Raw genomic sequence first — 22,171 nt, forward strand, 5'->3', positions numbered from 1 at the left:
CGGCTCCGTTGGATACTGGCAGGTACCTTGGGCTCCCATCACTTATTGGGAAATAAAAAAACGAATCTTTGCTTTTCTGATTGATAGCTTGAGGAAGAAATTTGGATGTTTATAGGTTTCTTTCTGCTGCAAGCAAAGAAGTCCTATTAAAATCTGTGGCTCAAACTCTCCCAACGTTTTGCATGAGCACCTTCCTACTACGAAAGTCTATCACTGAGGAATTGCAGAGAATGATGAACTCATTCTGGTGGGGAATGAAGGAAGGAGGAAGGAGAAATATCCACTAGTTTGACTGGAGTAGACTATACATGTAACATCTCAATTTTGTGCATTTCATTTTATATAGACATATGCATTACATGACATTATTAGGAACATTAGAAGATAATATTTGCATTTTACATGTCATTATATCATTGAATACATATAAATAATAATATTAGGATAAGTGAAAGTATATGAAATAGATGTGTAAGTGTGTTTTAAAGTATAGGGACTAAATTGAATGATCTTAAAAGTATAGGGACTTAAATGTAAATTGTGAAAATTTTAATCTAAATAATATATCATATAATTTGAAATCTAATAATAATAATAATAATAATAATAACAATAATAATAATAATAATAATAATAACAATAATGGTGTGATGGAAATTATAGGATGGTAATAATAAGTGATATGAATGGGCAAAAAGGGAAATCTACCCAATACAATTAGATAGGTTTGAAGAAGGGTTAGATGGGTGATTCTAATCTCAAACTTTCCAGAACTTTAGAGAGAGAGAGACATCTTTTAGAGTGAGAAAGTGAAGAAAAAGAGAAGAAGAAGAAGAAGAAGTAGGAGAAGAAGAGAAAGGTATGTTTATACACTACCTTGCACAAATTATTTCATAATTTTGAAAGCTGATTTTGAGGAAGTTGAAGAAGGGAAAGTTTTGATTTTAGATCTTAGGTAACTCTCAAAATTTACTTCATGCAATTTGGTTAAGTATTTTAGGAGATAAGGTATAATCTATTAGACTAGCTCTAAGTTGAATCCTATACTTGAAGCTGTTTTTGTGATACAGTTTTGAAGACTTTAAAACTTAATTTGGAGAGGTATTACAAATAATAAATGTTCATATATGTGTTAGTTAGTGTTCTGAAAATTTTGGTTATTATTGAATTTGTAAGTTAGGATATAACTAGGAAAGAAGTTGATATGTGTTGTGTTGCCTATATGTTGACACATGGTCAGGTTATAAATTCGATTATAAATTGTACAGAGATTATAAAATTCTGAATTTTGGATATAGTATACTCTTGTTTGTCTAGTTTAAGTAGGAAAAATAATCCTACCATTTGGAGTTATATCTTTTGAGTTATGAGTGATTTCGTGGAACTGGTACAGGGAAATTATGATTAAAGTAAGACCCAAAGAGAAATTTTGTAATAAATTATGTATACTTGGACATTCTATAAAACTTTAGTATGGTATGCATATATGAGTCTAGGATAAAATAAAATTATAATTAGTTCATTTAGATAAGTGAAAGAGGAGTTATAAGGCTTTTAAGGTTAAGAGGTCATACTAGTATAGGTACAAATATCATTTGGTGGAAACAAGTGTAATGAAATGGAAAATATAAAGTAATAAGTAAATAATTTTTGGGTTTAAAGAGTGTGTAACTTATATTGAATCATATGCTAAATTATATTATAGGTGCTCGTAATATTGAAGATATTCCAGAGGAGGGTACAAGCCGTCATCGAGAAAATTAGCGGCTTAGAGGTGAGTATAAACATGATGTGAAGTTAATTCTTAATTGTGTTTGTGATTTGAGAATTGTGGTGTTTGATTGGATACATATTGATGTGAATTATTGTAATTGACTTGAATAGATATGAATTGATACTTGTTGAACATTATTTGTGATAGTTAGATTTAAATGAGTATGTGTATAAGTTAAATGTGATACGTGTTGAACATTATTTGTGATAGTTGGATTTAAACGAATATGTGTATATGTTAAATGTGATACGTGTTGAATATTATTTGTGATAGTTGGATTGGAATGAGGAGTATGTGTATATGTTAAATGTGATTTGATTGATATAGAACATATGTACACGATTGCATGAAACATAAATAGATGGCGTTGTGACATACCAGTTCAGTCACTGTTATGACTATTTGAATTTATATGGACTACATGGACCTATACGGTCAATATATGGACTACATGGACCTATACGGTCAATATTTGGACTACTTGGACCTATACGGTCAATATTTGGACTACTTGGACCTAAAGGGTCAATACGTGGACTACTTGACTACATGGACCGAAACAAGATCATGTTATACCTGTTACCTGTTATTTGATCCCGGGTAGTGACTAGCTGGTGGTGTCACAACATTAATAAAACGGTTCATTCATTTGCATTTGTATGACTTGGGTGTGAGACTTGTTTACGTGATTGTGTGTGATTGGTATTCATTGATTGTTTATATTCACTGAGTTGCGACTCATATAAATCGCTAAATTTTCCAGCTAGTTGAAGTGAAGGTTAGACTGGGACTTTAGATGCTTAAAGAACTGTAGATTCCATGGATGAAAGGTCGGTCTGCTGGGTTCCGTCTCACACTCTCTCCTCTCAATATAAGCATGTAGAATAAGTAAACTTTTGGACTATATAAGTTGTAGACTGTATGTATAAAGATATATATATGTATATATTAACGTGTATATGTTTGATATACCTACGAGTATAAGTTGATAATATATGCTTTTATCTAATGAATTGCTTTAGTTAAAAAACAAATTATACGTCTAGGGTGTTACATTTAGTGGTATCAGAGCAGGAATATGGCCATAGGGACATACATAAGCATACTTTACATGACATACATATCAGTTGTTAATAATATGATATTACAATCATATAGGTTAGAAGAAGTTGGAGAACAGAATAGAAATGAAAATGAAATGAGGAGAGATGAACCAGTCAGACCACCTTCTGTAGGAGCACCAGTTAATAACTCACTAGCATCACCTGCACATTCTCATACATCAAATGTACACTATCAAGCTCCTCCTCATAGGCACATACAAGAACCAGTGGTTCCAAGAGAAAGGCGGTTCGATAAAGTGAAAAAGCAGGGTGCTGAAGAATTTACTGGTACCATAGATCCTACACAAGCAGAGAGATGGTTGAAGAGATTGGAAAGGGTTTTTAATTTGATGAAGTGCACTCCTGAAGAAAAGTTTGATTATGGTGTATTTTTACTCCAGGGAGATGCATATGATTGGTGGGAAACTATTCCTAATAGCACAGTTCAGCCCCCTGTGTTCACATGGGATGACTTTGTTCGTGAGTTTCGTAATAATTATATGCCAGAGGTGTATGTAGATGACAAAAGGAGGGAATTTATGAATCTGAAACAAGAAAGAATGACAGTGGCTGAATATGAAGTCAAATTTAATCAAGTGTCAGCTTATGTTCCTTCTTTGGTGGCTACGGAAAAAGACAAATGCAAGAAGTTTGAGGAAGGTTTGAAATATGATATTCGAAGTAAAATTATAGCTTCTGATCTTGAAACTTATCAGAAACTAAAAGCTGCATCTATTAGAGGTGAGAGGTTGGAAAAAGAAAGAATTGATTTCCAAGCTAAAAGGGGTTATAGTCATTCTAATGCTGAGCAGAGTAACAAGTTTGTCAAACGTCAAGCTAATTCATCTCCTTCACAGTCAAAAGCTAGAAGTGGATATTTTGCTAACAGGGGGGAAGAATTAGTGCTCCATCTTATTCAAGACAGAGTCAAAGGCAAAGCTCAGTATTGAAATCAGCTTGTAATATATGTGGAAGATATCATGAGGGAGAATGTAGGAAATTGACTAGGGGGTGTTTCTATTGTGGTTCCTTCGATCATTTGCTAAGTGATTGTCCAAAAAGGGGAGTATATGGCAGAGAAGGTTCAGAGGCTACAGTACAGAATACAAGGGCGAGTGGGGCTGTTATACCAACAGGTAGAGGTAGAGGCAGAGGAGCGACAATGAGTACTGCTGGAGGCATTGGTAGATCTGAAGCTCAGGGTTCTAGACCACAAACTCAAGTTCGAGCATTTGCTTTCAATATACAGGAAGCTATTGCTGCACCACAAGTTGTGACAGGTAAACTTTCGATTTGCAATCTAGAAGCTTATGCATTAATTGATTCTGGATCCTCTCATTCATTTATATCATCAAATTTGGCATCACATTTGCATATAGATTGTGAATCCTTGGGGTTTGATTTAACTGTGGGGACTCCATTGGGAGAGTTTGTGATAGTAAATCGGGTGTATCAGAATTGTTTGATTCAAATTGGCTCGGCAGAATTGAGTGCAGACTTGATATTGCTGAATATTAGAGAATTTGATGTGATACTGGGTATGGATTGGTTGTCAAGGCATCATGCGACTGTTAAATGTTTCACTAAAGAGGTTATTTTTGAGCCACCGGATCAACCAAAAGTTATCTTTCAAGGGGACCGTCAGCTTGTACCAACTTGTTTAATCTCTGCCGTCAGTGCTTTCCGTTTAATGAAGGTTGGATGCCAAGCATATTTGGCGCATGTTATTGATACCAAAGCAACAGATGTATCACTTGAGAATATTCCCGTGGTAAATGAATTTCCAGATGTATTTCCTTCAGACTTGCCGGGTATACCTCCTAGTCGAGAAGCAGAGTTTACAATTGATTTGATTCCAGGAACTGCACCAATTTCTATCTCACCTTATAGAATTGCGCCAGTTGAATTAAAGGAGTTGAAAACACAATTACAAGAACTACTTGATAAGGGTTTATCCGACCGAGTGTGTCCCCGTGGGGTGCTCCAGTTTTGTTTGTTAAGAAAAAAAGATGGCACAATGCGATTATGTATTGACTATAGACAGTTGAATCGGGTCATCGTGAAGAATAAATATCCTTTACCACGAATAGATGAATTATTTGATCAGTTGCAGGGAGCACGGGTATTCTCAAAAATTGACTTGAGATCAGGGTATCATCAACTCAAAATTTCAGAATCAGATGTTCCAAAGACGGCTTTCCGAACTCGATATGGGCATTATGAATTTCTTGTGATGCCGTTTGGTTTGACAAATGCACCGACAGCTTTTATGGCATTAATGAATAAGGTATTTCAAAAGTACATTGACAAGTTTGTTATTGTTTTCATTGATGACATACTTGTGTATTCAAAGAGCAAAGAGGAGCACAGACATCATTTAAAAATTGTGTTGCAGATATTGAGGGAAAAACGGTTGTATGCAAAGTTTAGCAAATGTGAATTCTGGATGGATCATGTTTTATTTCTGGGACATGTGATTTCAGGTCAGGGTATACAGGTAGATCCTAAGAAGATTGAAGCAGTAGTTAATTGGGAAGCACCAAAGTCTGTAGCAGAAGCAAGAAGTTTTCTGGGGTTAGCTGGATACTATAGACATTTTGTTGATGGGTTTTCTCTTATTGCTGCTCCATTGACTAAACTATTACGAAAGAACATTTCATTTCAATGGACAGATGCTTGTCAGAAAAGTTTTGAGGAGTTAAAAAGACGATTGACTTCTGCTCCAATTTTGACGATTCCTTCTTGCTCGGGAGGATTTGTGGTATATAGTGATGCGTCTCATCAAGGTTTAGGGTGTGTTCTAATGCAACATGGTAAGGTAATTGCATATGCATCGAGACAATTAAAACCGTATGAATTATCTTATCCAGTGCATGATTTAGAACTTGCTGCTGTGGTGTTTGCTTTAAAGATTTGGCGACATTATTTGTATGGAGAAACATTTCAAATTTTTACTGACCACAAAAGTTTGAAATATTTGATGAGTCAAAAAGAATTAAATATGAGACAACGAAGATGGTTGGAATTGTTAAAGGATTATGATTGCACAATAGAGTATCATCCTGGAAAAGCGAATGTGGTAGCAGATGCTTTAAGCAGAAAACCTGGTAGTGTTTTGGCTCATGTTCAAGTATCTACATTTCCTTATTTGGTGCAACTACGTGCTATGAATGTTGAGTTAGATTTGAATGAGAATGGAGTTTTGTTGGCTAACTTTAAGGTGAGACCAGTGTTACATGATAGAATCAAGGAAGCCCAAGTCCAGGATCCACAGTTCAAGGAAATAATGGAAAGTGTAGAACAGGGGAAAAGTACTAACTTTGCAGTTGAAAATGGTACTTTGATGATAGAACAAAGAATTTGTGTGCCAAATGTAGATAATCTACGTAAGGAGATTCTAGAAGAGACTCATACTGCTCCATATGCCATGCATCCTGGAATGACAAAGATGTATAATACCTTGCGGCCTCATTTTTGGTGGCCTAGAATGAAAAAAGATGTGGCAGAATATGTTTCTAAATGTCTAACATGTCAGCAGATAAAAATAGAACATCAGGCTCCAATTGGAAAACTACAACCATTATCTATACCAGTCTGGAAATGGGAAAGGGTAACTATGGATTTTGTTTATGGACTACCAAAGACTCCAAGCAAGAATGATGTTGTTTGGGTAATTGTGGATCGGTTAACAAAGTCAGCTCACTTTTTACCTATACGGTGGGGTTGTTCACTTGAGAATTTGGCTAAGAAGTACGTGAATGAGATTGTTAGATTACATGGGGTGCCAGTATCTATTGTATCAGATAGAGACCCACGATTCACATCTCGGTTTTGGACGAGTTTACAACATGCTTTGGGTACACGGTTAAATTTTAGCACTGCATTTCATCCTCAGACCGACGGGCAATCTGAAAGAACAATTCAGACATTAGAAGATATGCTTCGAGCTTGTGTTCTTGAGTTCAAAGGTGCGTGGGATGAATATATTACTTTGATAGAATTTGCTTATAATAATCATTATCATGGCAGTATAGGTATGGCACCGTATGAGGCATTGTATGGAAGAAAATGTAGAAGTCCTATTTATTGGGACAAAGAAGGCATGCGTGTTTTAGAAGGTCCTGAAATTGTGCAAGATGCAGTGGAGAAAGTGAAGGTAATCAGAAGCAAACTTAAAGCAGCCCAAGACAGACAGAAAAGTTATGCAGATCAACACAGAAGAGAGATGGAGTATGATGTAGGGGAGATAGTATTTCTTCGAGTTTCACCTTGGAAAGGCGTGATAAGATTTGTAAAGAAAGGAAAATTAAGTCCAAGGTACATTGGGCCGTATGAAATTCTTGAAAAGGTTGGTCCTCTTGCTTACAGATTAGCATTACCTCCAGAGTTAGCTCAAATTCATGATGTTTTTCATGTAAGTATGCTCAGAAGATACCGATCAGATCCTACACATATAATAAACGACCAAAGAATTGAAGTTGTTGATGACCTCAGTTATGTAGAAGAGCCAGTGGCAGTCATTGGGTATAAAACGAAACAGTTAAGAAATAAAGAGATACCATTGGTTAAGATTCTGTGGAGAAGTCATTCAGTAGAAGAAGCTACATGGGAAGTGGAGGAAAATATGAGAAAAGAATATCCATACTTGTTTCACGAATCAGGTAATGAATTTCGAGGCCGAAATTCTTTAAAGAGGGGGAGAAATGTAACATCTCAATTTTGTGCATTTCATTTTATATTGACATATGCATTACATGACATTATTAGGAACATTAGAAGATAATATTTGCATTTTACATGTCATTATATCATTTAATACATATAAATAATAATATTAGGATAAGTGAAAGTATATGAAATAGATGTGTAAGTGTGTTTTAAAGTATAGGGACTAAATTGAATGATCTTAAAAGTATATGGACTTAAATGTAAATTGTGAAAATTTTAATCTAAATAATATATCATATAATTTCAAATCTAATAATAATAATAATAATAATAATAATAATTGATAACAAGTAGTGAAATTCTGATCAACGTCCGTCCCTGTGGGGGCATCGTTGGGTTCGATGGGGGGAAGCTCCGATGCAAAAGTCAGTAAGGTGAATCAAGGAATCAAACTGAATTGACAAAGGTTGTGAGAATGTGTACCTTGATAGCCTAAGGAATCAGGCTATATATATAGCTAGGAAGTCGTAACCTTCAGGCAACTAGAAAGTCTCCATTAATGCTTCATTAATGGCGGTTACAAGTTATCTTTAACCTAGCGGTTAGCTAATTGATAACTCATTAATGATCTTTATGGCCGAGTCGGCGACCAGCCGTTATAGTGGCGAATCAGGTGAATGAAGAGATTCGCCTCATAGGTCCGCCAACGGATCTCTCTGAGCAGAACCATGGAGATCCGCCTGCCGACTCCCTTCTTGGGGGTTAATACGCGGCGTTCTCAAGGCGAATATCCCTTTTGGTCCTTGGGATAATATCTCTATGTTATCAGAAGCCCCCCCCCCCCAAAAAGCCCTTAAAGTCCTTTAGGGCTTTTGAGCTTCCGCGCGCCGTCATAGACATCTGCATTAATGAGCACCCTGTTCGATGCCAATTGATGAATGACACGTGTAGTGGACACACTGTCCCAGGAAGGAGAAAACATCCTTCTTCCTCTTTCGCTTTCTCTTTCTTCTCCATTTTTCTTCATTTTTTCCTTTATTGTTCGAAGCTTTTCCTGGGAATTTTCAGAGTTTCGTTCCAAGCTTCCGACTTCACATGTAAGTTCATCTTTTTCTGTTTAACTTTTCTCTGAATGTTTAGAAGTTCGTCTTCTTCTTCTAGATCAACTTCAGAGCTTTTTAATTCGACTCCTTCTCCCGAAATAGTAGTTGATTTTAGTTGGACCACTTCGTCATCGGAGAACTCCTCTTCCTCCGAGGACACGGTTAACTCCGATTTAGCTGGGTTTAGTAACTTGGCGTGTAATCACTACCAAACTCGTTCCACCAGATATCCAGCTCTTTTTACCTCTGTCTCTGGTACCGCTCCGGCCGTTAAGGCTAGGTGTTTTCCGGGGAAAATGGCCTCTTCTTCTATCCTACCTAGGAAAAAGAACCCTCGAGCAGAGTCCACTCCGTCTCGTATGAGTGCCGCGGATCTAGTGGATCTGGCGAGTCACTTCCCCTGGATCAATAATTATGAGACTCAGTTAGCCGCAGCCCATCAACGACCTTCCTGTCCGCCCAGCGGTTTTCTAACAGTATATTGCAGTCATGTAGAGAGAGGGTTCCAGCTTCCTCTCCCAAAGATGATGGCGGACATCCTCTCCTACTTTGATATTACAGCCAGCCAACTGCACCCCAACGGTTGGTTGGATATTGCTTTAGACTGCTACCTCGCCTCAAATTTAGGAGTGGTATATACGGGTCGTGTTTTTAGAGCTTTCCATAAACCCTCACAACGGAAGTCCGAATCCTATCTCACTTTCGCCAAATTCGGGACATATTCGCCATTTAGTGACAAAATGTCCAATGTCCATTGTTGGGATGAGAAATTCTTCTTCGTGAAGATAAAAGAGGGCGAATCTCTAGGTTTTCCCTTGTTTTGGAATCTCAAGCCCTTACACATGGCGGGCGATATGCGAATATTGACCGATAGTGATGAAGTGGTGGTGGAGCTCATGAAGAAGATTAAGGCGGATGCATGGACATACGCAGACGCTTTAGCCTTCATGATGAGCGATATTCCGTTGATTCGCCGAGAGGGGGAGCAATTCATTTACTCCAAGATTGCGCAATTTGACCAAGGTAACTTTTATTTCTTCTCGAACTTTGATTACTTCAATGTTTTCTTTGGCAGGGGTTTATCTAAGGCCAATCACGCTATTGTAGAGAAGCGTAGGAAGTTTCTAGAGGGTGAAGCGCGTAGGAAAGATCAAGTGGCGAATCCTCAAACGGATACTGGAAAACGCCCTTCGAAAACAGTGGTCGAGCCGCCACTAAAAAGAAGGAAGCCTATAGCCACTGGAGGCCCTAAGCTTATGGCGGATGCCATGAGGTCCGCCAGGCCTGTTGGGGAGATAGAACAAGTAAGTTGCCTTTTATTTTTACCTGTCCATCAAGTTTTAAGTTTTGACCCTTGAATGTTTGTGCAGATGGCGAAGCCTGATATGGGCGGATACTGGTCCGCCAAGTATGGTGCTCAAGGATCTTTTGAGAATGAGTCCATCATAAACGACCTGGATGAAGCCCTGGATCAGGTGGGCGAAGTGCAAAGGAATCAGAACCAAATTCCTGGTTCCATTCATGCGCAAAAGGGGAAAACAGAGCTCCTTATGGTGAGTCCCCTAGAAGGGATCTCTTCTTGTAGAAAAAGTTGTCCCTTTACTCTTTTCTCTTACCGAGATTGTTTCTTTTTGACAGATGTACACTCGCATACGTGCTATGGAGGCCGAGCTCCTTCAAGGTGTGGCGGATAAGGCAACCATTGAAAAACTGGAAAAAGAGGTAGCGGATGCCAAGTCGCACGTTGCTTCTGTTAACGCGAACCTTGCTTCTGCTACAGCCGCCTTAGTCCTTAGAGATGCGGAGATTGAGAAGCTGAAGGAAAAGATTGTGACAGACGCCAAGAAACATGAGGACGCCCTAGGAGAAGCTGAATATATGGCGGGTGAGCAAGCCTTCTATTATGGCGAACTGCTCATGGCGTACTTTTCCCTGGCGCATCCCGAGATTGATTTCACAGATCCGCAATTCGCCGTCCCCGAACCAGAAGACGTAGCCAAATATGACAAGATGTCAGACGTTAAGGAATACATCCGCGAATATGTTCGGGAAGGGACCAATGGAAGAAAGCAAACCCTCTACTACTGTCCCTCTAGTGGAGCTTGAGGAAGTGGCCCCCAAGGCGGGTGATGAACCGATCACCGATAACGCCCTTCCTTTTGGTCCCACATCTTCCGTGGAAAAGGAGGTAGCTTTGGTTGGCGTATCTAGGACTATGGAGAAGGAGGCTTTCCAGGCAAGCGCCGTAAGCGAGGATAGTGCAAAGGAGGATGCTCCCCTTGTTAATTAGTTGCTTTCTTGTGATTTGTAAAAAATCGTTAAGTACAGTTTGTTTTAATCCTTTTATGGCAGCTATTTATTTTACTATTACGTTTGCGTAAGTAAATGTATAGACATCTAGGATTTATTTTAGAGTAGGTGGCCAGCCATACTCCATTGCATGGACCTTTGTGAAGGTTAGAAGTTGTTTTATTCCATTGAAGGAAGTAAAGCTGCGTAGGGGATCAATTTGCTACCTGTCTTTGAGGTGAAGTGATCCGCCCGTAGGACTTGTGAATCCTTTTATGGGAAGGATATTAAAGAGAGTGTAAAGACCTTGCGTCCAAGGATCGTTTTAACTCTATCTGAGATTGGGATCCTCTCAGAGATGGATCCGCCCATAAGATAGGCTCTCTTCTGTCTAAGGAGAAAAAGTAGCTATGAGATAGCGATACTTTGTCGATGTGGAGAGTGTTGGATGCCCCCCTTCTTTTTAAGACTGGAATATTAATATTGCTGCAATAAACTTTAAAAAGAACACAGATAATAGAACAAATGATGTTTATTAATGGGAGAAATGCTTTATTACAGCAAACAGGTCTTATAGGTGAGCCTCGTTAAAACCTTTAGTAAGAAAAACCACATGGGAAAAAAGCTTACTAAAGGAAAAAGAGTACTCAAGACCGTGTATACACCTCATTTTTTGACAAAATATTTGCGGAGATTTTGGAGGTTCCATGTGCGTGGCAATGTGTTGCCCTCCATGTCCTGAATTTTGAATGTGGCGGATCCAATCTTGTCCACTATCTGATACGGACCCGTCCAGTTGAGCCCTAACTTGCCCTTGCCTTCTCGAGATTGGATTTTTTCGGCCTTTTAGAGCACAAGATCACCCACACTCAGATCCACAAGCTTGGTATTTTTATCATGGTAAGCGGCGATCCGCTGTTTATACGCCGCCATGCGTACATAGGCTTGGTCTCTTCGATCGTCTACCTGATCCAGACTTGCCCTTAGCCTTTTGCCGTTGTCCTCTTCGCAATAAAAGGCCACTCTATCACTTGGGACCTGTATTTCAACCGGGATCACAGCCTCTACACCATAAGGGAGGGCGAATGGTGTTTCTCCTGTGGCCGTCCTAGGAGTGGTGCGATAAGCCCATAAAACGCTTGTCAGCTGATCCGCCCACTTCTTATCATGCTCTCCCAATCTCTTCTTTATCCCTTTTATGATCGTCCGATTCGTGACTTCGGTCATCCCGTTGGATTGGGGATAATAAACAGAGGCAAATCGGTTCAGAATGCCCAACTCTTCACAGAAAGTTTTGAATTCGCTACAGTTGAACTGTGTTCCATTATCGATGATGATGGTGTGCGGAACACCGTATCTTCCCATGATGTTGTCCTTGACGAATTCCACCATTCGTTCTGCAGTGATGGAGGAGACTGCTTCGGCTTCTACCCACTTGGTGAAATGATCAACTGCTACTACCACATACCTCCTCTGTCGGCGAGTTGGAGGAAATGGGCCGATAATGTCTATTCCCCAGAGGGCGAATGGCCGCCCCTCTATGATGGGCCTTTGGAGATGTTTGGCAGTATGTGATTCATTCGCATGAATCTGGCAACTATGACAAGATTCTACCAATTTTTGGGCATCCAATTCGACCGTGGGCCAGTAAAAACCCGCTAACCTGGATTTCTTCAGGATGGTGGCGGATGCTTCATGAGCCCCACATGATCCCTCATGTAACTCCTTGAGGATTTGTTGTCCCTCTTCCGGTAGAATGCACTTCAACCAAGGGTGGCTAAAAGATTTTCTGTAGAGACCGTCGTTGATTATGGAGAAATAAGCTGCTCTCCTAACAATCCGCCGTGCCTCTTCCTTATCCTCAGGTAAAGTTCCACATAGCAGATATTGGCGAATGACCAATCTCCAATCATCTTCTACCGTTGTGAGTAAGGATACTTCCTCTGAAGTGAAAGCAGGGGCTATTTTAACTTCGAATGGACAATCTGGATCTGTCCAGTTCTCCTCACAAGAGGCCATTTTGGCCAAATGATCCGCCTCAGTGTTGGACTCCCTTGGTACATGAATCAGTTCCCATTTGGTTTCCTTAGCCTCAAGATGATCCAGCAATTTTTTGACTTCTGCTACGTATTTGGCCAAAACATCATCTTTCACCTCGTAATTCTTGATTACTTGGTTGACCATTAGCTTAGAGTCACTATAGATCACAATCCGCTCAGGAGTGATTTCTTTGAGTAGGCGTAATCCCAATACTAGAGCTTCATATTCAGCAGCATTATTAGTTGCTTGGAAATTTAATTTTGCTGCGCACCGTAACTTTATATATTGGGGACCCTTGATCACAACGCCTACGCCAGCTCCATCCGCTGAAGAGGCGCCATCGGTGTACATTGTCCATTCCTCTACTGGAGGCTTGGGGTGATCTATCCCTTCATCAGTGAATTCATTCACAAAGTCTGCCAGGACCTGACTCTTTAAAGCTGACCTGCTTTCATATCTCACATCGAATTCACCAAGGCGGATTGCCCATTCCATCAACCTTCCAGAAGTGTCTGGCTTCTGCAACACCTTTCTCATCGGTATGTTCATTCGAACCACCACAGTATGCGCTTGAAAATATGGTCTAAGGCGGATTGCCGTGGTGACAACAGCCAGCGCCATTTTATCAAGCTTAGAATATCTGGTTTCGGCGTCTTTCAGGACCTTGCTCACATAATAAATCGGAAACTGCTGGCCATCCTCCTCTCGTATCATGACCGTGCACACAGCTTTATCCGTAACCGATACATACATGTAGAGATCCTCTTCTTTCATTGGTCGACTCATCATGGGCGGCTCCGTGAGGAACCGCTTGATTCCTTCGAAGGCCTTTTTACAATCCTCATTCCACTCGAACACCTTTTTCTTCTTGATGACCTTGTAAAAGGGCTGACATCTGCGAGCTGAACAAGAGATAAACCTACCCAAGGCTATGATCTGCCACCTACCCAAGGCTATGATCCGCCCATTAAGGCGTTGTACTTCTCTGATGTTCCGTGGTGCTTGCATTTCTAGGACAGCCTTAACCTTGTCAGGATTTGGGCTAACTCCTTTTTCGCTGATCATGAACCCTAAGAATTTTCCATACGTCGCACCAAAAGTACACTTCTCTGGGTTCAGCTTAATGTTGCGGCGTCGGAGTACGTCCAGTACCTCCCTTATATCATCTGCATGCTTTTCTATGGTTGTGCTTTTGATGATCATGTCATCTACATAGACAGAATAATTATCCCCTTTACTATCTGCGAATATCTTGTTCATCATCCTCTGATAAGTTGCACCTACGTTTTTAAGCCCAAAGGGCATAACTTTAAAGCAATAAGTGGCTTGATGTGTTACGAACGAGGTCTTGATTCTATCTGATGGCTCCATGGGGATCTGGTGATAACTTGACTTCACATCCGTAAAGGAGTACATGGCGTGACCGGCAGTTCCGTCCACAAGCATGTCAATACATGGCAGAGGATAGTTGTCTTTGGGACAAGCTTTGTTGAGATCCGTAAAGTCAATACACATGCGGTAAGATCCGCCCACCTTCTTTAACAGAACGACGTTCGCCAGCCACTGAGTATAAAGCACCTCCTCAATGGCGTCCGCCCGCTGGAGCTTGGTGATCTCTTCTTCTATCACCTTCTGCCTTTCGGGGCCATGGTTTCTCCGCTTCTGAGCCATTGGAACTGCATCTTTATCAACGTTGAGCTTGTGAGTGATCACGTCTGGATTGATTCCGGGGAGAATTTCATCCTTCCATGCGAAGACATCCTCCGCCTCACAGAGTACCTTGGTGATTGCATTTTTAATTTCGCCCTTGAGCCCTTTAGCCATTCGCACCTGCTTTTCATCCGCCATAAGGTACATTTCTGTCTCGCCCAAGGCCATTGTGACGAGCTTCTCTTCATCCTCCTCCTTAGATTGGGGGCGAATCATTAGTGATGCCGTATATGTCTCCTGGGCCACCTTTTGGCTACCTCTGATCATTACACCTCCCTTGGCCGTGGGGATGTAAAGCGTTAAGTGGCGTATGGAGATAAGGGCTGCAACTTCGGAGATAAAGGGTCGTCCGAGGATGATATTGTAAGCTAACTGACCATCCAAGATAGAAAATTCCAGATCCCCTTTCCAGACCTGATCATCGTCCGTAAGCTCGCAATCCAGAGTGACTTGGCCTTTTGTTTGGATAGTGTGTCCCGTCGCTCCTAGGATATCGACCACAGTTGGCTCTACCTAGACTGGATCAATCATGAGTTTGGCAAAAGCTCCTCTGGTGATGACATTGCACGAACTTCCAGTATCAACCATCACTCTTTTCATCTCCCATCCTTCCACCATCATAGTGACGACCAGTGCATCCGCATGGGGAGAGATTTCAGGACCTACATCGGCAAAGGGGCGGTTTAACGATGCCCTGTCAAGAGCAGTAGTCTTTGCCTTTTTCAGCTTTGGTTGATATCCAGGTCCGCGTGCTATGACATTAATGGTACCCTTCCCCTTCTTTTTTGGGTCCTCTTTGGATCTATCACCATCTCCTTTCTTGCCATCATTCTGGATGAACCGATCCAATTTACCTCTCTCGATGAGACGCTCGATTTCCCGAGCTAACTCCCAACATGCATCGGTGTCATGGCCATTTTTCCTGTGATATTTACAATAATTTTTAGGATTTTTAGCAGTATTGGTGTACTCCCCCCCCTTTGGTTCGGGGTATGAAATGCTCCGTTTGTGTTGACTGTTCTCGATCCACATCAGGACTTCACTTTTAGAAGCGTTGAGAGGTGTGAAAGAGGTGACAAACGTTGATTTGTTCTTCGAACCCCTTTGCCTGCTTCTAGAGGAAGAATCCTGACGTTTGTCTTTGTCTCTATCTCGATGGCGAGATTCGCCCTTGTCTCTTTTGGGTGATGACAGTGATCCTCGACGAATGTCATCCACCTCGATAAAGTCTTTACAACGCTCCATCAATTCTGCCATGCTGGTGGGTTTCTTTCGAATTAGATCTTCTTGCAAGCTTTTACAAGTGGTGTTTCTCACAAAACATTCCACTGCTACGGAGATATCTACATCAACGATTTGTATGCACAATTGGTTAAAAGTGTCTACGTACTCTCGAAGGGATTCATTCGCCTTCTGCTTTAACTCAAAAAGCTTTCCTGATTTAACCACTGGAGGAATACAACCGGCGAATTTAGCACAAAATTCCCTGCTCAATTGATCAAAACTGTTTATTGATCCCGGAGGTAAAGACTGAAACCACCCGTAGGCTGGACCTCCCAGCGTGGTGACAAACATTTTGCAGAGCACAGGCTCGGTGGCACGGTTGAGTTTGAGCAGTATTCGGTATTTTCTGACGTGAGCTTCCGGATTGTCAACACCTGTGTAGATAGCAAGATTAGGTATTTTAAAAGCTCTATCAGTTTCCTCTACCTCAATCCAAGCTGCGAAAGGCGAATCTCTATTGGCGAACGGATTATGCCTGGCATTTTCCTCATTCATACGGAGCACCAGAGCTCTAACTCTATCATCGAAATTCTCCGGATCCGCCCTTGGGCGACCCCTTCGTGGAGATCGGCTTGGAGAAGAAGAACTTGACCCAGATGATGGATCTGATGGCGAACGCTGTCTTCCACTTCCGCGTCCGCCTCCTCTTCCGCTACTACCTCCTCTGCCCCCCCCCCCTCCTGGGGGAGCTTACCCACTACCTCCTCCATGGCTTCCCAACGGGATGTGTCCAACAGTTCTTGAGGGTGGCGGGGGGTGGTGGTCCACTCAAATGGGGCGTCTCTGCTGGCCTTTTACTCTGTCTACGATCAGTAGATGGGGGCGATTTGCCCCGATGTGAGGATCTCGGTCGTCGAGGCGAGGGTGATTTAGACCGCCTACTTTTCTCCCTTCTACGCTTTTTGTGTGTTCGCCCCTCGGATCCACCAAGGGAGAGATTCGTACGTGGGCGCCTTGGGACATCGAACCGGCCTAGATTTAATCTAGGACCCGTAGATCCGCCCGGATGGGTTGAATCATTCCTTCGACTTCCTTCTGCGCCACTAGGGAATAACTCCCGATTGATTTGTCGTTCTCCAACTGCCGCCGTAGTAGTTACCATGGAATCTGTGTTATGAGCTTGGAGAAATGAAGAACTCTGGGCGCCCGGTCCAAAGTTTAACAAGGGCCAGGATGATACAGTTGATGTGGAGGCCATGCTCCAATGCGGAGGGAGGGTCATGAACGACCGCAGGCGATTCCCCGTCTCGGGTCCAAACCGCTCTCCGATGGCTTGTGCACACATGTTGATGAAAGCATCAGGGTTCATACTACTTTCGACGTGCATCGCAGGAGCAGTTGAATCTGTGCGACCAGCACTAGATGGTGTAACTAATGGTGTTTCAATCCCTGAAGAGGGATTCTGATCTCCAGTTGTCATAGTTTCTTAATGTGAATGAAAAACCCTTTGTTTGATTAAGGATTCCACCTTCACCGCACCAATTGATAACAAGTAGTGAAATTCTGATCAACGTCCGTCCCTATGGGGGCATCGTTGGGTTCGACGGGGGGAAGCTCCGATGCCAAAGTCAGTAAGGTGAATCAAGGAATCAAACTGAATTGACAAAGGTTGTGAGAATGTGTACCTTGATAGCCTAGGGAATCAGGCTATATATATAGCTAGGAAGTCGTAACCTTCAAGCAACTAGAAAGTCTCCATTAATGCTTCATTAATGGCGGTTACAAGTTATCTTTAACCTAGCGGTTAGCTAATTGATAACTCATTAATGATCTTTATGGCCGAGTCGGCGACCAGCCGTTATAGTGGCGAATCAGGTGAATGAAGAGATTCGCCTCATAGGTCCGCCAGCGGATCTCTCTGAGCAGAACCATGGAGATCCGCCTGCCGGCTCCCTTCTTGGGGGTTAATACGCGGCGTTCTCAAGGCGAATATCCCTTTTGGTCCTTGGGATAATATCTCTATGTTATCAATAATAATAATAACAATAATAATAATAATAACAATAATGGTGTGATGGAAATTATAGGATGGTAATAATAAGTGATATGAATGGGCAAAAAGGGAAATCTACCCAATATAATTAGATAGGTTTGAAGAAGGGTTAGATGGGTGATTCTAATCTCAAACTTTCCAGAACTTTAGAGAGAGAGAGACATCTTTTAGAGTGAGAAAGTGAAGAAAAAGAGAAGAAGAAGAAGAAGAAGTAGGAGAAGAAGAGAAAGGTATGTTTATACACCACCTTGCACAAATTATTTCATAATTTTGGAAGCTGATTTTGAGGGAGTTGAAGAAGCGAAAGTTTTGAGTTTAGATCTTAGGTAACTCTCAAAATTTACTGCATGCAATTTGGTTAAGTATTTTAGGAGATAAGGTATAATCTATTAGACTAGCTCTAAGTTGAATCCTATAATTGAAGCTGTTTTTGTGATACGTTTTTTATTTAAAGACTTAATTTGGAGAGGTGTTACAGATAATAAATGTTCATATATGTGTTAGTTAGTGTTCTGGAAAGTTTGGTTATTATTGAATTTGTAAGTTAGGATATAACTAGGAAAGAAGTTGATATGTGTTGTGTTGCCTATATGTTGACACAGGGTCAGATTATAAATTCGATTATAAATTGTACAGAGATTATAAAATTCTGAATTTTGGATATAGTATACTCTTGTTTGTATAGTTTAAGTAGGAAAAAGAATCATACCATTTGGAGTTATATCTTTTGAGTTATGAGTGATTTCGTGGAACTGGTACAGGGAAATTATTATTAAAGTAAGACCCAAAGAGAAATTTTGTAATAAATTATGTATACTTGGACATTCTATAAAACTTTAGTATGGTATGCATATATGAGTCTAGGATAAAATAAAATTATAATTAGTTCATTTAGATAAGTGAAAGAGGAGTTATAAGGATTTTAAGGTTAAGAGGTCATACTAGTATAGGTACAAATATCATTTGGTGGAAACAAGTGTAATGAAATGGAAAATAAAAAGTAATAAGTAAATAATTTTTGGGTTTAAAGAGTGTGTAACTTATATTGAATCATATGCTAAATTATATTATAGGTGCTCGTAATATTGAAGATATTCCGGAGGAGGGTACAAGCCGTCATCGAGAAAATTAGCGGCTTAGAGGTGAGTATAAACATAATGTGAAGTTAATTCTTAATTGTGTTTGTGATTTGAGAATTGTGGTGTTTGATTGGATACATATTGATGTGAATTATTGTAATTGACTTGAATAGATCTGAATTGATACTTGTTGAACATTATTTGTGATAGTTAGATTTAAATGAGTATGTGTATAAGTTAAATATGATACGTGTTGAACATTATTTGTGATAGTTGGATTTAAACGAATATGTGTATATGTTAAATGTGATATGTGTTGAATATTATTTGTGATAGTTGGATTGGAATGAGGAGTATGTGTATATGTTAAATGTGATTTGATTGATATAGAACATATGTACACGATTGCATGAAACATAAATGGATGGCGTTGTGACATACCAGTTCAGTCACTGTTATGACTATTTGAATTTATATGGACTACATGGACCTATACGGTCAATATATGGACTACATGGACCTATATGGTCAATATTTGGACTACTTGGACCTATACGGTCAATATTTGGACTACTTGGACCTAAAGGGTCAATACGTGGACCACTTGATTACATGGACCGAAACAAGATCATGTTATACCTGTTACCTGTTATTTGATCCCGGGTAGTGACTGACTGGTGGTGTCACAACATTAATAAAACGGTTCATTCATTTGCATTTGTATGACTTGGGTGTGAGACTTGTTTACGTGATTGTGTGTGATTGGTATTCATTGATTGTTTATATTCACTGAGTTGCGACTCATATAAATCGCTAAATTTTCCAGCTAGTTGAAGTGAAGGTTAGACTTGGACTTTAGATGCTTAAAGAACTGTAGATTCCATGGATGAAAGGTCGGTCTGCTGGGTTCCGTCTCACACTCTCTCCTCTCAATATAAGCATGTAGAATAAGTAAACTTTTGGACTATATAAGTTGTAGACTGTATGTATAAAGATATATATATGTATATATTAACGTGTATATGTTTGATATACCTACGAGTATAAGTTGATAATATATGCTTTTATCTAATGAATAGCTTTAGTTTAAAAAAAAATTATACGTCTAGGGTGTTACAATACAGAAGTAAGTTGGAAGGAGGAATGGGGTTCAGGAATTTGAGGGAGTTTAATATTGCACTCCTAGGAAAGCAGGGATGGAAGTTAATTCCTCAGTCGCAGACATTTGTCAGTAGAATCTTTAAAGCGAGATATTATCCGAATACTGAGTTTTTATCTAGATTGGGCAATAATCCCAGTTATATCTAGAGGACTGTGTGCGGCTCGATTGATTTACTGAAAATTAGGGTAAGATGGAGAGTAGGGGATGGAAGCAGAATCAAAGTATGGAAGGACCCGTGGGTTCTAAGACTTCCTGACTTTACTATTAATTCTTATTGTATTGTAGGACTAATGGAGCCGGGAACACGCAAATGGGATAAGGAGAGGATTTTTGGGTGTATTAATGAGGAAGAGGCGGCCCAAATACTTCAAATTATCCCACCGATTAGGACCGCAATGGACGAAATTATATGGCAGCACTCACAAGACGAACGTTACATGGTTAGATTAGGATATAGAGCGTTAGCTTAGCAATAAGCAGCAGGAATTAAAGAAGACAGATGGAAGAAGATGTGGAACTTAAGCGTTCAGCCAAAAATAAAGACATTTTTGTGGAAGCTAGGGACGGGATGCTTACCGACTCGACCACATTTAGCAGCTCGTAGAGTACCAATTTTTTCGCAGTGTGTCTTATGTGAATCGCAGGATGAAGACTTGTGGCACCTGTTCACCATATGTCGATTTGCAAAAGAATGTTTGCAGCATGTGGGGGTCGAAATACCAGTCGCAGAAGGGAGGGGACTCTCGGAGTGGCTGATGAGGACGTTCCACACAGCTGACGATGGTACGACGGTCAAATTAGCGTGCATTTTGTACACTGTTTCGACTCAACGAAATAATTGGCTATGGAACAAGGCTATTATTCTGGCTGATATTGGTTATAATCAGATGCATAACATAGCAACTGCATGGAAAGAGTAGACGTGGAGAGACAGGAAACAGAGGCCGTACTGTTGCAAACAGACCGAAATGGCAAAAGCCGCACGAGGGGTTCCTTAAATGCAATGTCGATGGAGCGGTGTTTGCCGAGTCGTCAGAGAGTGGATGGGGGCAGTCCTCAGGGCGGAAAACGGTGAGTTCAAAAGGTATTACAGCGGCAAACTAGAAGGAATACTGGAGCCGAAGATAATAGAAGCGTTAGCTGTACGAGAAAGCATCCAGTTGATGGCGGAAAGAGGAGAGCAGAAGGTTCAGTTCGAAACCGACGCGGAAGTAGTGGTTAAGGGGATACAATCGGCAAAGAGAGATATTTCTGAATTCGGAGCTTTAATTAATGACTGTAAGGAGCTCCTGAGTAATTTTCCAGACTATTCAGTCTGTTATGTTTCGCGATTAGCGAACGAGGCTGCTGACTTGATAGCGAGACAGGCTCGATCCAATGCTAATTTGTTTGAGTCGGATATTTTACCGACATAGTTAGAGCATGTAATTCACAAGGAGAGTTCTCCAATTGATTAATAAAGGTTGATTTGCATAAAAAAAATCTTTGAGATTTAAAAAAATTATTATCTTCCATGAAGTTATTAATTTATCGATAAATAAATATTTATTAATTTATATAATAATTTTTATCTCGTATATTATATTTCTCAAAATAATTAATTAATTTTTTTTTCAGCAATTAAGAAAAATGAATAAATAAACAATTAACTAAAATTATTTGTTTCAAAATGAGAAGAATATGTCAAATGTAGTTTATATCCTTCAAAAAGTTAAAGATGAAAATTTCATTCCGTTTACATGAAAGAAGAAATAATTGACTATAGATATATACTTTAGAAAAACATAAAATTTAAAATTAAATTTCTTTAGAAAGTACTTTATTTTATGAATTATATATATAATTTTTTATAGATATTTAAATAATTATTATTTTATATTTTTTTTTGTGGGTTCAAGGATTTATCACTATGTAATGTTATTATTTTATTTTATTAATCTAAGTCGGGAACGGAAAAAAATATTAT

At 40.0% G+C, this 22,171-nt stretch overlaps 1 long non-coding RNA gene across 1 annotated transcript; it reads left to right on the plus strand.

Moving 5' to 3' along the window:
- Nucleotides 1-773: 773 nt before the first annotated feature.
- Nucleotides 774-20,016, plus strand: LOC136202296 (uncharacterized). Its single transcript, XR_010674400.1, has 4 exons — nt 774-859; nt 1,706-1,774; nt 19,038-19,106; nt 19,870-20,016. It is a non-coding gene; the product is annotated as an uncharacterized lncRNA (long non-coding RNA).
- Nucleotides 20,017-22,171: the final 2,155 nt, after the last annotated feature.

The sequence above is a fragment of the Euphorbia lathyris genome, chromosome 8, assembly GCF_963576675.1.
Source record: "Euphorbia lathyris chromosome 8, ddEupLath1.1, whole genome shotgun sequence".
NCBI classification, from domain to species: domain Eukaryota; kingdom Viridiplantae; phylum Streptophyta; class Magnoliopsida; order Malpighiales; family Euphorbiaceae; genus Euphorbia; species Euphorbia lathyris.